Here is an 18,938-nt window from a genome sequence, read left to right as displayed (position 1 = left end):
TGCCGAAAACGTGCTGATGGAGATGCGCTTTACCTGTGTTAACAAAAATGCGTTCTTAAGTAATGTTGAATGTAAGATATGTGTATATATAGACTCATGAATATGTTTGCAGCTTGTTCCTAGACAATGTGTGATTCCTTCCTCTTTAACTAACAACATAAAATTAAAGGCTACAATATATTTTACAGTTTTTTACTTATAGAGTTTAATTTTTTATTACAAAAGTTAACATTTGTTACATTATAAATAAAATTTTAAACTCTATAAGTAAAAAAAATATAAAAATTAAAATGAGTATAGTAAAATATTTAAAAAATATTTAAAAATTACTAATAGTCGAAAGTGATCATTTTGTAAGTTTTATAATTTGATATCCAAAAAGCATAGTTAAGTGACTACTAATTAATTTAATCTAGATATAAAAATATGAAAAATAATTATTATATTTTTTGTATATTATATATTTCTATAAAAATGTATTTAACATAATTATATACTATGTTTAAATAGATTATCTATCTAGTCAAAATATATTTGAAATAAATGTATCAACATTTATTAGGTGATGAAAATTAAATTAAAATTAGGATTAAAAATTAATGAGTATAGTAAAATATTTTAAAAAAGAGATATCAATTTTTAAAATTACAAAAAACATACTATTTGAGTACAAAATACTCACCATTTATTTATTAATCAAATATTCATATTATAAAATAAAATAAATAATAAAAGAATTAAAATTATAACTTCTAAATTGAAATAATGAAAAATTATTTTAAAATTAGAATTGCATGGATATTAACTTCAAACAACTAAAATTGAATAGAAGATTACTGCATGTACAAGTTTCATATGTGCAATTTGTTTTTTAATAGTCCTTTTGTATATGCTAACAATTCTAAAATGCAACAAGATTAAAGATCTCAAAAGATAAATTTATAATATGAGAAAATAAATAAAAAAAATATAAAATATAGTGTAGCCTTTAATCTTATGTTGTTAGTTAAAAGAGGAAGGAATCGCACATTGTTTAGGAACAAGTTGCAAGCCTATTCATGACTCTATATATACACATATCTCACATCCCATATTTTGTTTTGTAAATTTTATTTTCTTATTAATTGGTGGCACCTTGAAAAAAAAAAATGGTGTTGTCACTTTGGGTCTTTATAAAGGCTTATTTTCGTAAATTTTCAAAAAAATTGGTTTATTTTTGTAATATTTTAAAAAAAATGACCTTTTTTTTGAAGATTTAGTCTGAGCACGGGGTAAAGTGTGCCACGTCAGGGCGCTTTTGCTTTCACGGGGTAAAGCGCGTCCCCGTCAGCGCGGTTTTCTATGTTTTCCTTTAAAAACGCTTCCACGTAGGCACGTTTTGCACTTTTTGGACCATTCCAATAAATAATATTTTAAGTGGCCCATTTTCGTAAATAATATTAGAAATGGGCTTTTTTTAATAAAATACCCGATCTTAAACATAAAAGACATGAAGGATAAAAAAAGAATTTATTAAAATATTAGAAAAGGAAAAAAATCAATCTATTCACATTTCCTAAAAAGGGCTTCACTGAAATAAACTAAAACCCTAATTTGAATCTTATTTTAGATCTACAAATAAATGAGATTCTTTTGGTTTAATTTTATAAAACAAATATAAAACTCACGAATAAATTTTTATAAAATAACAAAAACTTTATAAGAAAGTGAATTTCATGACCTTAAAAAAAAAATCCATACTACACATTTGTCTTCTTAAAAAGATTATACAAGAATGTTAAATTTTAATTTTGATTATTGTATTTGAATTCTAATTTTATACTATAATTTTGAAATAATTTAGACACTTGTCAATTTTTTCCCGAAAATAATGGCTAAATTTTATTTCTAATCCTCTATATTTTAAAGATTATAATTTAGACACTTGTTGAACACTTTCTTCATCTCTTCAATTGATCCTAAAAAAGTTGCCATCGAACATTACTTGAAAAAGGAACACACACAAATTAGGGTTTTAATTATTTTCCCTTCAGCATTTGAGGCGTATTTATAGAGAGAAAATGTGTGGAATTTATATTATTAATGTTGTATTTCCCGCGTGAAATAAGGGATTTGTACCTTATACATGCTCTATCAGAAGTTTTTTCCCAAACACATTCAATAATCTTAAATTTAAAATACTACTTATTTTTAAATCGGATCGGTAGTCGAATTAGTCAGATCACCAATTCTTTAGTCAACCGTTTTGATTAAAATTTATTAAATATTCAAAAAAACTTCAACCGGATTTTTAATCAGTTCTATCGATTTGTACTAACTTTTGAATCAATCAATTCAAAAACTCTTTCCGAACTAACACTCCAACTAATTCTCGATCTAACTAACTTGGTCCGATTCAAACAACCAATCAGTTTCTTGAACTAAGATGCCATTGGCAAAAGATATGAAATAGATTCAATACGGTTGTGGACTTCCAAGTTGGAGAAGGGACTTGAAATTATTAAGCTGACATGGAATAAGTTCAATGGTAGTCTGCTTTTGTAAATAAGATTATAAAATACCTTAGTTTGAGAAAGAGAAAACCTCTTTCTAAGAGTATTAGACATTTTTAGCTTCTTAACAAATAAAATAGAGCATGTGTTAAAATTTCTAACTCATTGTGAAAGTTAAAATTTTGCACCAAATAATACCCTATTTAAATATTTTAAAATTTGAATACATTTATAATTTATACCAAAATATTTGGGGCTCATAGTTAGGCTTTCAATAATATTGCTTCCAAAGCTTGAGTTTTATTCTCTCTTAAGTCGGCAATATACTCAAAGTTTGTTGATTATATTAAAATATTTTCAAACATTCATAAATTTAATTTGTGTGTGTATGTATGTATCCACATACGTCACGTAATATGATGTGTTCTTCCTTCTCGCTACAAAAACAAAATTACTTTTTATGTAATGTAATGATATAGCGATGTTTATGCGATCGCAAATTTTGGATTTTTATTTATCATGATTTGTGGATTCAAATAAATGTCATAACAAAATAAATATATGCACTTTCTTTAAAATTCAAATGTAGATATCAAGTTATTATATGCAAAAAAGGAAAAAGGGAAATTTTTAAATTTAAAGAATCATAAAATTGATGGATTACTGAAACTATACCTTATCACCTCATTGAAACCCTTTAAAAAACAAATCCTAATAAATAAATAAAAATTCATTATTCTTCCATTTTCTCCGACGGAAGATGAACCACCAGGCTAGTTTTTTTGCTTTTGTTGATAACGTTAGTAAATGTATTCACTCGTCCGTGATCAGGGAAGCGTTTAATACGTACGAGAGTGTTGTTGATGTATATGTGGTTGTAGAGAACTTCACTATTAGGTTGTTACAAAATTAGTTTACAAGCTGTTAATCAGTTAGTTTGTTAGTATGTAATTGTTAGTTGTCTTTTTTTTTTTTATGTAGCTGATTAGTATAAAAATTAGGAAAACATTGGTTGTAAGTTAATGCAATGGAAGAATTTCTTCTTGTAACGACCCCATTTTAAGTGGTCTCAAAAAATGCGGTTTGGGAATCTCATTTCTATAAACCAATTCCGTAAAGGTAAAATAGTAATATTGACGGAGTTAGTATAAAAATATATTGAAGATCAGTTATGTAATTTAACTGAGAAAATAGTTAATGAAAACTTAGGGACTAAATTGTAAAAGTCCAAACGATATTGAATTTTAATTGAGAAAAATCTTGGAGACCTAGTTAGAAATTATCCAATGGACCAAAATGGTTATTTAATCAATTTTAAATATATTATAGGAGCTTAAATTAGCTAATCCATATATTAATTGGATCAATTAGTTGATATTTAGCAAGTAACCATTACAACGAAATTGATGATTTTGAGCTTAAAGTGAAGAAAATTATAGTTAGAAAGCTTAATTGTGATAAGGACTAAATTAGAAACTAAATTAAATTTGTTAGATAACTTTATAACATTAGGGACTAAATTTAATAAATTGAAAACTATCATGAAATTATGCTATAGATAGAAAGTATAAGGTCCCTAACAAAAGAATGTGAAATCGGATTTTGATCCGATGTTAGATGTTGAAATATATGAGTATCCCGAATATAGAAACTAAATTGACTAAAATGTAAAACATGTTGGTTATGTATTTGAATGTGAATTTAATGTAAACTTACATTGCTTTATAATTGCATTATCGGACGTAGCTAATGTAACGACCTAAAAGTCAGCGGTGTTAGAAAGTGTGGTTTTAGAATCCCGATTCCGTAAGTTGGACTCTTAAATATTTTTATTAAATATTTACGGAATTATAATTTAAGTGAATTGAATTTCGGTCGAATAATTTTATCCAATTAGGGCTTAATTTGAGTACAAAGACTAAATCCCATAAGTAATAAAAATGTAAATTGTTAAGGATTATAATTAAAACTTAATATAAGGGACTTAAATAGAAAATAAACTTTAAATATGTGGATATATGACTGGTTAACTAAATATAATACAAGTTTGTATTACATAAACATTAGTTAATTATAATATAAATTAAATTAAAATCTAATTAAAAGAAAAAAGATGTTTAGCTAGTGGATTGAAAGAGAAAAACATTTATTCTCTTCATGTTAAACATTTCGAAGCTAGGACAAGAAGCTTACGAACCGCGAAGGGTTTTAAAGTTTTCAAATTTTAATTAGTTAGTTAATTTAGTTTTGTCTTTTTTTTTGTAATTTTTATGTTTTTAGAATCTTGGTAGCTTAAGTTAGTTGACCCATGTCGTATTTTTTTAGTATTGTTAAAGATTGAGAATGTTGCTATTGATGGATACTTGAAGTTTTAGGGGTTAATTTGATAGATTTTAAGTTTAAAGTTAAAAAAATGACTAATTTGTAAAATAAATTGATGATTTGTTCAACAGGGACTAAAGTTAATAAAATTTTGAAATTAGTGGTAAAAATGAAAATAGGAGGTCCTGTAGGGACTCTAGTGAATCTGGCATAAGAAATTGGCGTTAAATGTGAAAGTTATTTTAGTCCCAATTTTAGAGAATAAATTGAATAAAATGTAAAAGTTACATAAATTAGAAATTGAATGTAATTTTGTGTTGTGTATTGATAATATTGTGTGTTTGTTTTAATCCGTAGCTAACGTCGACCCGAATCCCTTAAAAAAGAAAGGAAAAGACAAAGTTGTCGACGAATAGCTCACAGTTTACTATTTGCATTTTTATAATTCGAACTATCTTAATTGTTGCATTTTTCCATTACTTTGCATGATAAGGTATCAAGGCAAGTTAGTTGTGAAAGAAATGTTTTGAATTGATGAATTGAGTTGAATGAAATTAATTGGTTGATTGGTTGTGATAAGAGCTTAATTGGATCTGAAAATAATGTATAATGATTTATATGTTGGATTGAGTTGATATGGAAATGAATAATGTTGATAAGTGCATGATAACATATTATGGATTGATGAAATTAGTGAGTGGTTATGGGTTCTAGGCATTCTATAAAAAATAAAAATAATATTTTGGGTAGAAAGACTCTATGAAACTTCACTGTTCCCTGGGATTGACTTGTTAAGGTTCTATGAGGGGTTTGATTGAGTCAAAATAGGTGGTTTGCAGACCTTGAATTTAGGAGTTGGGTTGTTAGTGATTTGGTTAATATTTTTATTGATTTGTTCCACTATTTTCAAATATCTGTTAGTAGTGTCTCCTATTTTCTAGTTCATAGTTGTTTTCTTTTACATATATAAAGCTTTGATATGTGAATAATAAATGATAGTAGCTTCACAAGAACTTTGAGTTCATTTTTCCTCTATATTTATTTTTTAATTCCTCTACATTCCAACAGTGGTATCTGAGTTGGGTTAAAAGTTTTTTTTTTGTTTTGCAGTAGCAACAAACAAAGTGATAGCCATCGACAACTTTGTTCAACCATCTATTCATCGTTTTGAAGGGCCTTATGATCACTAGAGTATGTTGATGGAGAAGTTCTTGAGGCCAAAGAGTATTGGCAGGTTGTTTCTGAGGAATTGAGGAACCAACAACTGGCAAGTAGTGACAGAGACTCAAAAAAAAAAAAGAAAAAGAAATAGAAGGGCTGCACTTGAAGGATTTTAAGGAGAAAAATTATCTTTTCCAAGCTATTGATCATTAAATCTTGGAAACCATCCTCTACAAAGAGACGTCTAAGCATATTTGGGATTCTATGACGAAAAAAATTCATGGTTCTAAAAGGGTAAAGAGGCAACATCTTCAAGCTCTTTGTTCGAAGTTTGAAACACTACAAATGAAATTGGGTGAGTCAGTAACTAATTATTTTTCACGTACAATGTCTATTGTCAACAAGATGCTGATCCATGGTGACAAAACAGATGATGTTACTGTTGTTGAGAAGATACTTCGCTCAATGTCCCCAAAATTCAATTTTGTTGTTTGTTCCATTGAGGAAGCTTATCTCATTCAGGAACTTTCAATTGATGAGCTACAGAGTTCCTTATTGGTTCATGAACAAAAAATTTGCCAGCAGGAGAAGGAGGAGCATGCATTGAAGGCTTCTACATATAATCATTCTACGACTAGAGGAAATCGTGGTAGAGGAAGAAGTAGAAGCAAAGGCAGAGGTAGAAGTAACAATAAATCTCACTTCCAAAATAGAGGGAGAGGACGTGAAGGCCATAACTATACATCTTTTATAAGAAAGTCAATAGACAAGTCTAATGTTGAGTGTTTCGATGTCATAGGTATGGTCATTATCAATTATAATGTCGAGTTAATTTGAATAATGAAAATGGAGAAAAAACTAATTTTGCAAAAAATGAAGAGAAGTGTCTTTACTGATGGTTTCTCATGTCAAAGAAGAAATGCAGAAGAATCTATGGTACTTGGACATAGGTTGCAATAACCATATAAGTGGTGACAAGTCTGCGTTTTCAGTGTTGGATGAATCCTTTCGTGACAATGTGAAGTTTGGTGATAATTCAAGAGTCTCTATTATGGGAAAAGGAGAGGTAATAATTCAAACCATATCTAATGTTCTCTTTGTTCCAGACTTAAGGAAAAATTTCTTGAGTATTGGTCAACTGCAAGAAAAGGGATATGAAATTTTCATTAAAGATGGAGTTTCAAAAATTCAAGATGGTAAATTAAGGTTGATTGCCCAAGTTGATATAACACCTAATAGGATGTTTCCATTGTACCTCCACATTGTCACCAACTCATGCTTCTTTGTAAGGTTGAAAGATGAAAGTTGGCTTTGGCATTTTGGGTATGGACATTTAAATTTTGGAGATTTAAAACATTGCAGCAAAATAATATAGTAATAGGCCTCTCACAAATCCAGATTCCTTTTCAAGTATGTAAAGAATGTGTCATTGGTAAACACCATAGGGAACCGTTTCAAAAAGGAAAATCATGAAGAGCGAGGAAGGCGTTGGAAATGGTGAATTCGGACTTGTGTGGACCCATCAATCCAATGTCAATTGGAGGTAAACGATATTTTATATTGTTCACTGATGATTTCAGTAGAAAAACTTGAGTTTATTATTTACATGAAAAATATAAAGCTCTCATAGCTTTTAAAAGTTTCAAAGCTCTAGTTGAAAAAGAAGCAGGTACACCAATAAATGTGTTGCGTAGTGATCGTGGTGGAGAATACAATTTGGATGAGTTTGTTGTTTTTTGTTATGAGAAAGGAATAAAGAAGTAATTTGAACAATTTTGAACATGGTACGAAGTCTTTTGACAAGGAGTGGAGTTCTAAAAGCTTTGTAGGCTGAAGCTGTCAATTGGAGCGTTCATATTTTGAACAGAAGTCCCACTGTAATTGTTTAAAATATCATACTACAGAAAGCTTGGAGTGAACATAGACCGGTTGTAGATACTTTAGAATTTTTGGGTGTGTTGCATATGCCCATGTTCCAGATCAAAAGAGGAAAAAACTTGATGACAAAGGAGAAAAAATCATTTTTTTTGTGTTAGTGAGCAATCAAAAGCATACAAATTGTAGAATCCTATTACCAAGAAAATTGTTATTAGCCGTCATGTGATGTTTGATGAGGATCAGTTTTGGAATCGAGATGCAGGCAACGGTGAACAATAAATACAAGCTAACTTTGATGGTGAAAATGAAGATGAAAGGCAACATCCAATAGAGCGAGTGCAAAATGAGCAACAAGTAGCTGAACCAACAAATTGATCGTCCTTAACGTAACAAGAGGAGACCTCCATGGATCGAGAATTTTATAATAAATACAAGCTAACGTTGATGGTGAAAATGAAGATGAAAGGCAACATCCAATAGAGCGAGTGCAAAATGAGCAACAAGTAGCTGAACCAACAAATTGATCGTCCTTAACGTAACAAGAGGAGACCTCCATGGATGGAGAATTTTATGGTAGAAGGAATTAAAGAAGAGGAAGTCACTCATTTTACTTTTTTTTTAGATTGTGATCTTATAGCTTTTGAAGAAGTTGTTAAAGAATCCAAAAGGAGAAAGGCAATGAGTGAAGAAATGACAACCATTGAACGCAACAACATTTGGGAGTTGACTGATCTTTCAAAAGAGCACAAAAATATTGGTGTGAAGTGGGTTTACAAGACAAAATTAAAGAAAAATGGTGAGTTTGACAAATACAAGGTGCGCCTAGTAGCTAAGGGCTATAAGTAGGAATTTGATGTTGATTACAAATAGGTGTTTGCTACTGTTGCTCGTCATGATACAATCAGGTTAGTGATTGCTCTTGCAGCTCAACATTCATGGCCTATTTTACAATTAGATGTGAAACTGGTCTTTCTATTGGTGATTTGAAAGAACAAGTATTTTTTGATCAACCTCCTAGATAAGTGAAGCATGGAAATGAGAAAAAAGTGCACATGTTAAAGAAAGCCTTGTACGAATTGAAACAAGCCCCAAAGGTTTGGTATAGCCGCATCAAAGTTTACTTTCTAAAAGAAGGCTTTCAAAAGTGTCCGTATGAGCATACATTTTTTTACCAATGTTAGTGAAGGAGGTAAGATGATTATTGTTTGCTTGTATGTGGATGATCTTATTTTTACTAGGAGTGATGTTGTCATGTTTGGAAAATTTAAGAATTCCATGATGGTTGAATTTGATATAACTGATCTTGACATGTTACATTATTATTTTGGCATTGAAGTGATACAATTTGCTACTGGAATTTTTATTTCTCAAAAAAATATATATGCAAGAAATTTTGGACAAGTTTGGTATGAAAAATTGCAATTTTGTTGGCACACCGAGTGAAGTTGGTCTAAAACTTGTTCCAAATCTTGAAGGAAATGAGATTAACAGCACCTCTTACAAGCAAATGGTGCGAAGCTTGATGTATCTAATTGCAACAAGACTAGACATTAAACATGCTGTAAGTCTCATTAGCATTTTCATGGAGTGCCCAAAGTAGATTCATCTTTTAGCTGTAAAAAGAATATTTTGATATTTGAAAGGTATTACTAGTTACGGATTGTTTTACAAAAAGGGTGAAAATTCAGATTTGTTTGGCTTCATTGACAATGATTATGCTGGTGATCTTGATGATAGAAAGAGTAATTCAGGTTATGCTTTTATGTTGGGTTTTAGGGTTGTTTCATAGTTTTCAAAGAAGCAACCAATTGTCACTTTCTTTACCACTAAAGCTAAGTTTGTAGCTGCTACAGCTTGTGCCTGCCAATATTTGGTTGAGAAAAATTCTTGAAGAACTACACTTATCGCAACAAGGAGCAACAACAATCTTCTGTGACAATAATTCAACAATCAAACTTTCCAAAAATTCGATGTTACATGGAAGAAGTAAGCATATAGATGTAAAGTTTCATTATTTGAGGGACCTCACAAATAATGGAGTCATTGATTTGGTTTATTGTAGGAGTGAAGTCCAAGTTGCTGACATCTTCACCAAATCTCTAAAGATAGCTACATTTTAAAAGTTGAGGAAGTTGCTTGGAATCTGCACTTTGGAAGATTTACTGGTTTGAAGCTGACATTTTTCTTAAACCAAAAATTTACAAATATTTGGTTTAAGGGAGGATTTGTTAAGGTTGTATGTGGGGTTGATTGAGTCAAAATAGGTGGTTTGCAGACCTTGAATTTAGGAGTTGGCTTGTTAGTGATTTGGTTAATATTTTTATTGATTTGTTCTACTATTTTTGAATATCTGTTAGTAGTGGCTCCTATTTTCTAGTTCATAGATGTTTTCTTTTGCCTATATAAAGCTTTGATATGTGAATAATAACTTACATCAATTTCACAAGAACTTTGAGTTCATTTTTCCTCTATCTTTATTTTTTAATTCCTCAACATTCCAACATGGCTTTGGGATTTTCTTGCGCTGCTTAGGTGGAAGGCGAAGAAGGCCTCCTCTTAAGGGGGACCGAGCCATCAATATCCACTTTGGAAGAGCTAGAATTTTAACCTTGTGCCAAGACCTACAAGCCAAAGGACAGTCTCAGGTTGATAGTTTCTAACGGGCGTAGGCCTCCTAAAACGTAATAGAGGCGTGCAAAGGCTCGTGCTAGATGGAGATTGGCCCTTAAGTGCAAAAGTAGATGGGAGCTTGATTGCAAGAACAACCCATCGAGTAGGGACGAAAGTCAGCTTTAATGATTCGGTGGTGCCGAGTGGAAGGGTCGTCTTTCAACGGATAAAAGTTACTCTAGGGATAACAAGTTGATCCTCTCCAAGAGCTCACATTGACGGGAAAGTTTGGCACCTCAATGTCGACTCTTTACTACCTGGGGTTGGTTGTATAATATATTTTTATTTATCCTTTAATATTATTTGAGCATATTATATTTTCAGATATAAATAAATAAATAAATAAGAAAACAAAAAGTGAAATAAATGGGAGACTCTCAAAGAGAAATAGATCGGATCCTCCTTCCAAGCTCTCCACAAAAGTAAACTAAATTAAATTCCCTTATTAAAATCCCAAATTATTTTATTGGAGTTTTTTTTCCTTTTAAAGATTTTTCGAGGGGGATTTTAATAGCTTTTCTAATGTGAATACCAGTGTTGTAAGCTAGAAAGAGATATGGGGCTGTCATTTACAAAGTTATTTAGCCGACTTTTTGCAAAGAAAGAGATGCGTATTTTGATGGTGGGTCATGATGTAGCTGGTAAAACAACTATTCTATATAAGCTCAAGCTCAGCGAAATTGTCACCACAATCCCAACAATCGATGAGTTATTGTAAACTCACATTTGTCTAATAAATTTCATGTTTTTGGTTGTTTCAAAATTGGATAGCATGAAATTTCTTAAACTAAAGTTACTTTGATCGCTTGATTGTAGCCATGAAGCAAAAGAAATGGTTCCAAAGGGTTCATTTGATTCATAATTGGGGTTGTGAAGTATGGTTTTACTTGTTTGTGGTATGTGAATTTTATTACCTTATATATAATCGACAAACTATTTTACTCGGACTTGAGTTTGAGTGTTGCGTATGTGCCAACACGGGTATAGTTAGATATTCTGAAGTTCTTTTCCTGTAAATTTTTCCAACTAAATAAGTCAGACTTGAGTACGAGTGTTGGGTATGTGTCAAAATGGGTGTGGCTAGAATTTTTGAACTTTTTATTATTTATTTATGTTATAAAAAATAGAACGTCGATAATGACAATGTATCGCAAAGAAAAGAGAATGAAAAATAAAAAACACACAAATTTTACTTGGAAACCCTTTCGGGAAAAAAAACCACGGGCAAAGGAGAAGATAATTCAATATGTCGAATTCAAATGAATACAAGAGAATTAGATTATGCCTATTTATAGTTTTGAAAAACCATATTCTGATATGAGTGTAGTAAGGTTGAAACACCTTATTCTAATCAATATCAAATAGATGAAGTGTAATTAGGTTAAAAAATCTTATTCTAAAATAAAGTAAAAGAAGTGTAGGTCTATATGGATTTTACTTTTATTTTATTTTACCAGTGTGTTTTATTTTAACAAAGATTTGAGTCACTCAATTCTAACAATTTTCACTTTAACACGAATTCTCAATGAACAAGTTCTTCACTATGAACTCTCAACGAACAAGTTCTCTACCTCTTCCGTGTACCCCTTTAAGGGGTATTTTTCAACAATGAACACCAACCAAGTCTAAGCAATGCTCAAACTTGGTTATGGGAAGTTAAGGGGTATTTTTCAACAATGAACACCAACCAAGTCTAAGCAATGCTCAAACTTGGTTATGGGAAGTGACTTAGTCATCATATCTGTAGGATTTTCATGAGTACTAAGTTTGCTCACAACAATATCACCACGAGCAATAATATCACGAACAAAATGATAACAAACATCAATGTGTTTTGTTCTCTCATGAAACATTTGATCTTTTGTAAGAAAGATGTCACTTTCACTGTCACAAAATACTGTACTGATTTGAATGTCTTTATTGAGTTCACTAAAGAGTCCCTTCAACCAAATGGATTCTTTACAAGCCTTAGTAATTGTCATGTACTTAGTTTCAGTGGTAAACAAAGCGATTGTAGTTTGCAAAGTGGCTTTCCAACTGATTGCACAACCTTCTATTGTAAAGACATAGCCTGTAAGAGATCTTATTCTATCAAGGTCTCCAGCAACATCAATATACCCAATGAATCCATCTCTAGTTCTTCCAAATTGTAAGCAAACAATAATAGTACCTCGTAAGTATCTCAAAATCCACTGAATTGCTTTCTAGTGTTCTTTACCAGGATTCGTCATGTATCTGCTAACTGCATTGACTGCGTATGATAAATCTTGACGTGAACAAACCATAGCATACATGAGAGATCCCACAGCACTAGAATATGGAACATATGACCTGTACTCAATCTCATCATCTAATTTTGAAGACAAAGCTGATGAAAGTCTAAAATGGGCTATTAAAGGAGTGTTAACAGGCTTAGCGCTCTGTATATTTAACCTGCAAAGAACTTTCTCAATGTACCTCATCTAACTTAGGTACAATTTACTTGCTTTTCTATCTATAAGAATCTTCATACCAAGTATCTTCTTTGTTGGTCTCAAATCTTTCATCTCAAATTCTTCACTTGGTTGGGCTTTGACTTTTGTTATCTCTCCTTTATCTTTCACTGCTATCAACATGTAATCAACATAAAGTAGTAGATACACAAAAGAACTATCATTGTTTTTCTTAAAGTAAACACAAATGTCAAAGCTACTTCTTTTGAAATCATGAGAAGTTATAAAGGAATCAAACCTCTTATACTACTGTCTTGGTGACTGTTTCAAATCGTAAAGAGAATTTTTCAGCAAGCAAATATAATCCTCTTTTTTTGAGACTGTAAAGTCCTCTGGTTGTTGCAAGTAAATATCCTCCTCAAGTTTTCTATGCAAAAATGTAATTTTTACATCTAACTTTTCAAACCCCAAATCATGTATGGCCACAATACCGAGCAAAACTCAAATCAAACTATGCTTCACAACTAGGGGGAACACATCTATGAAGTCCACACCTGGAATTTGACTGTAACCCTTTGCAACAAGCCTTGCTTTATATCTAGATTCTTCAACTTCTAGAGTCCCCTCTTTCTTTTTAAACACTATTTACAACAAACAACCTTTTTGCCTTTAGGAAGCTTCACAAGATCCCATGTTTTATCTTTGTGGAGTAATTCCATCTCCTCTTGCATAGCAAACATCCATTTTTTTGAGTCTTCACAGCTAACTGCCTCAGAATAATTAGATGGCTCTTGGTTTGTATCTATATCTTTAGCCACATTTAAAGCATAAATTACTAGATCAATCTCAGCATACTTCTTTAGAGGTTTAATCTCTCTTCTAGTTCTGTTTTTGGCTATAGAATATTGTGGTGAAGAAACAACTCTATTCTGAATTTTTGTATTGACTTGAGGAGTCGGCTCTATTGTAGATTTTGGACTAATCTGATGCTTCACCTACTTTTTCTATTATTTATTAGAAGAGTCTTTAAGAGATAAGTTATGTTGCATAGTAGTTTCATCGAAAACATATTTGCTAATCACAAATTTTCTATTTTTAAGACACCATAACCTATACCCTTTTACACTAGCTTTATAATCAAGAAAAACACATTTAATGGATCTTGGTTCCAATTTTTCATTATTAACATAAACATACATAGGACACTCAAAGATCTTTAAATCAAAATAATCAGTAGGATTACCAAACCATACCTCTTGTGGAGTCTGTTTCTCAATGGCAATGGATGGAGATCGGTTGATAAAAAAACATGCAGTAGAGGCTGCTTCAGCCCAAAATGGCTTCGATAAGTTAACCTTCGACAACATACATCGAACCTTCTCCATGGTTGTTTTGTTCATTCGTTCTGCAACACCATTTTGCTGTAGAGTATGACAAACTATCAAGTGTCTCACGATCCCTTCTGACTTGCACAGTTCATTAAACTCATTAGAACAAAACTCTAAGCCATTGTCTGTGTGGATGTGTTTTATTTGTTTTCTTGTCTATTTTTCAATCATAGTTTTCCAATACTTAAATTCAGAAAACACATTGGTTTTCTTTTTGAGGAAAAACACCCAAACTTTTCTGGAAAAATTATCAATAAGTGTTAGTATATAATTAGCTCTACCTCTCAAAGGCACTCTGGATGCCCCCACAGATCAAAATAAATATACTCTAACATTTTCTTCGTGTTATGGATTCCTCTGGTGAATCGAACTCTCTTTTGCTTTCCAAAAATGCAGTGTTCACAAAACTTCAGTTTGAAAATTTCTTGCCCATCAAGAGTCTTCTTTTGCTCAATTCTGCCATGTCATTCTCACTCATATGCCCTAGACGCATATGCCAAAGTATAGTAATATCATCATCTGACAAGGAAGAGGAAGCGACAGCTGCATCACTAGTAACAGTAGAACCCTGCAAAACATATAACTTGACAGTCTTTCTCTGCCCTTTCATCACAATGAGGGAACCTTTGGAAATATTCAAAACCCCACTTTCAGTTGTGTATTTGTACCCTTTTGAATTAAGAGCACTCAACAAAATTAAATTTCTCTTCAATTTTGGAACACGTCGCACATCACTAAGTGTTCTGACAACTCCATCAAACATCTTAACTTTAATTGTTCCAACACCTGCAATTTTACACGAAGTATTATTTCCCATCAAAACAACACCGTTAGACACTATTTCGTAAGTTGTAAACCAATCTTGATTGGGACTCATATGGAAGGTGCAGCCTGAATTAAGGATCCACTCTTCGCTCACTTTAAAATTATTGACAGAAGCGACTAGGAGTTCACCATTATTGTAGTATTCTACAACATCAGCTTTACCAAATTTTTCTGGTTGTATTTCCTTTTAATTCGTAGCTTCCCTTTTGATCTTATTTTGCAGCTTATAGCACTTAGATTTAATATACCCTTTCTTCTTCCAGAAGTTACAAGTTTTACCTCTATTTGAAGACTTCTATCTACCCTTAAATTTATCACGAGGATTTCGTTCATGTGTCCTTCCACGGTCATCATCAGCATTGCGATCTTATCTCTCATGAACAATGAGATCCTCTCATTGAGAGTCGGGTTTAACCACAAGATACTTCATCTTATCAGACGAGGTTAAAGAATCATAAACCTTATCAACTGTGAGAGACTCGTGGCTATACAAAATTGTGTCTCTAAAGGTTGAATAAGATAGGGGCAACGAACAAAGTAGAATCAACCCTGAATCTTCCTTATCATACTGAACCTCCATGGAATCCATGACCTCCAAGTCTGAGAGAATTTCTTTAAACACTGTTAAGTGTTCGTGCACAGATGCACCTTCCTCTAAACGATGAGTATAAAGACGCAGTTTCTTATACAGCTTTCTGGTTAGAGTTTTCAACATACATATTTGTTCCAGCCTCTTCCATAATGCAGTGGCGTTCTTCTCCTTCATCATATCTTGCAAAATTTCATTAAACAAATGCAGATGTAACTGTGTTAACGCTTTTCGATCTTTACGTCTTTTCTCTTCCTCTGTTAATGTCGAAAGCATCTTATCTACCCCTAGTAGGGCATCCTCTAAGTCCATCTACACAAGAACTACTTGCATCTTTATCTGCCACAAAACGAATATGGTGTTGCGATCCAACAACTGAATTTCATACTTTAAACACGACATTATCGTGATTGAGATGAACAACCTGAAAGCTCTGATACCAATTTATTAAAAAATAAAACGTCGATAATGACAATGTATCACAAAGAAAAGAGAAAACCACGGGCAGAGAGAAGATAATTCGCTATGTCGAATTCGAATGAATACAAGAGGAGTAGACTATGTTTATTTATAGGCTTGAAAAATCATATTCTAATAGAAGGAGTGTAGTAAGGTTGAAACACCTTATTCTAATCAATATCAAATAGATGAAGTGTAATAAGGATGAAAACCTTATTCTAAAATAAAATAAAAGAAGTGTAGTTCTATATGGATTTTATTTTTATTTTATTTTACCACTGTGTTTTATTTTTACAAGAATTTGAGTCACTCAATTCTAACAATTTATTTAGAGTATCATTGGAGGTTATATCTTTGTACTTATGTTTCGGACACAAGTGTTGAACACGGGTAAGAAAATGAAGCGTTGGAGCATCATGGTCTATGAATGATCGTAGCATTGAATTTTATGTTACTGTTCATGGTTGAACCATGTAATTTTATCTATGTTTGGAAAGGAAAACAGCTTAAGATAATCCGATTTGGTATGATTTGTCAATTTGAGGGAGAAATAGGAATTCCTGCCTGTTTTATCTGAACATTCTGTGGTAAGTTACAGTAGATTATTGAAATGAACTTCAAGGCACGCTTCTGTTAGGAAGAATGGGTTATTAACTACAGATTTTTGGTTTGCTGAGTTGGTGAGCTGTTATAACTAGGAGTTCCTGCTTATGTTATCTGAACATTCTACGGTATGGATATAAATGATTGCAATGAACTTCAGGGCATGTTTTCAATAGGAAGAATGGGTTATTAAATACGTTCTGTTCTGTTTTGCTTTGCTGAGTTTGTGGGGTTTATAAGGTAGGAGTTTCTGGCTATTGATCCTCTTAGGGATTTAAACATCAGCCGTAGCACGACATTACAGCCCTTATTTTGCTGTTTTGGTTCTTTACACCTATAATGTTTACCGCAATTGATAGCGATAGCATTCATTACGTCTACATTCTTGATAATCACAATGTAAAAAATGCATCCGAATAGATATGCAAAGATTATTGTATGGATTTATTTTCCCTAGTTAGATGACTTTCAGTGGTTTACCAAGTCCAAGGCGATAGTCTGTTTAAGTTTGGTTCATACTTCTTTGCAGGATTCAATGTTGAGACAGTGGAATATAACCAGATTCACAGTTTGGGATGTTGGTGGTCAAGACAGGGTATGCATTTTAAAAACTAGTGCAGTATTTTTCTATTAGGTACATAAGAATCGAATTTTCGCATCAATTTTCAAGATCCATCCCATATTTTCGGCAACATATAACAATATTATGTTGTCACCAACTTTATTTTTCAAATATAGATCCGTCCTTTGTGGAGGCACTAATTCCAGAACACTCAGGGTCTCATCTTTGTGGCAAGGGATGAATTGCATAGGATGTTGAATGAGGTATGTTTAGATAATAGATATCACAATCCAAATCCATAATTCGCAAAAGTAAAATGAGTTTAGATAATCGATATCTGAGTTAATATCCGCATCCGGATAATAATTATAACATTTGAATGTGTAAAAGGCAAGTTGAATATCTGCAAATATTTAAGTTAGCATTATTCGTTGTCATCCCTACCTCTTCCCTGACACTTGGAAGAAAAACACACTTTGAACTAATTATAATACATGTACATGTATATATTTACATTTCAGGAGGAACTGAGAGATGCAGTTTTACTTGTATTTGCGAATAAGCAAGATCTTCCCAATGCAATGAATGCAGCAGAAATAACCGATAAGCTTGGTCTTCATTCTCTTCGCCAGCGTCATTGGTAAAAAAAAATTACTGTTGCTTTCGGTTTTCTCCCTTGACGTGTTTTACTCTTAAAACTGATTGTGCAATTTTCCTATGTGATTTGGTGGGTGAATACAGGTATATCCAGAGTACATGTGCAACTTCTGGTGAGGGCCTCTATGAGGCTTTCGTGCAACATTGCTAGCAAGGCAAGTGCATAAACCCTAAAATCTGCAAATCTGATTATAGAAACTTTTCTTCGCATTTGAATAGGATTCAGTTGACTAAGTAGGTCAGATTCCTTTTAGCTAAATGGTAGAGAAAATGGAAAACCGATTGAATCGTAGTGTTCCGTTTGATTTTTTAATATATTTTTGTTCGCTTGGGCTTTTAAAATCCAAAGTACTTGATAGTTATGACTGTTTGAATTGTCGGAATTTCGATCCATAGCTTCCTCTTTATCCAAGAACTTATGAAGGTTAGAATGTAAGCAGATTTTCTAGTTGTGACTGCTTCAGCTGCCATCTTTGTAAATGGGGTTTCTTGGGTTCTATTTTCATTTCATAAGTTTTGTTACGTATCAGGATTTGTGGATATTTCAGCCTATTTTTCTGAGTAAAAAATTTATATCTGGTAACAGCCTCTATAGGCGAGTTGACGAATCTTATTTTAGCAATCGAATTTAATTTGAAATTTTTTCGAATTGAATTGAATCGAGTCAAAATTTTTTGAGTCAAGTCGAGTCAAGTTAACGAATCCTATTATTTACACTTAATATTGCGTTTACATGGACCAGTTATTTAACTAGTAGACGAAGTACAATATTATTTAACTATATAAACAATATAATGGTTTTTCCTTTTAAGTTAATGAGTAAATATTTATCAAAATGACGTAGTTTTGTCTTTTAACTTAATGGTTTTAACTTTAGAAAAATAAGCATTTATCAAAATG

General features: G+C 31.9%; 1 pseudogene; it reads left to right on the top strand.

Moving 5' to 3' along the window:
* Nucleotides 1-11,079: 11,079 nt before the first annotated feature.
* LOC105798329 (ADP-ribosylation factor-like) lies at nt 11,080-18,404 on the top strand (annotated as a pseudogene).
* The last annotated feature ends 534 nt before the right edge of the window (nt 18,405-18,938 follow it).

The sequence above is a fragment of the Gossypium raimondii genome, chromosome 9 (assembly GCF_025698545.1).
Source record: "Gossypium raimondii isolate GPD5lz chromosome 9, ASM2569854v1, whole genome shotgun sequence".
NCBI lineage: Eukaryota > Viridiplantae > Streptophyta > Magnoliopsida > Malvales > Malvaceae > Gossypium > Gossypium raimondii.
This window is presented reverse-complemented; position numbering and strand designations above follow the sequence as displayed.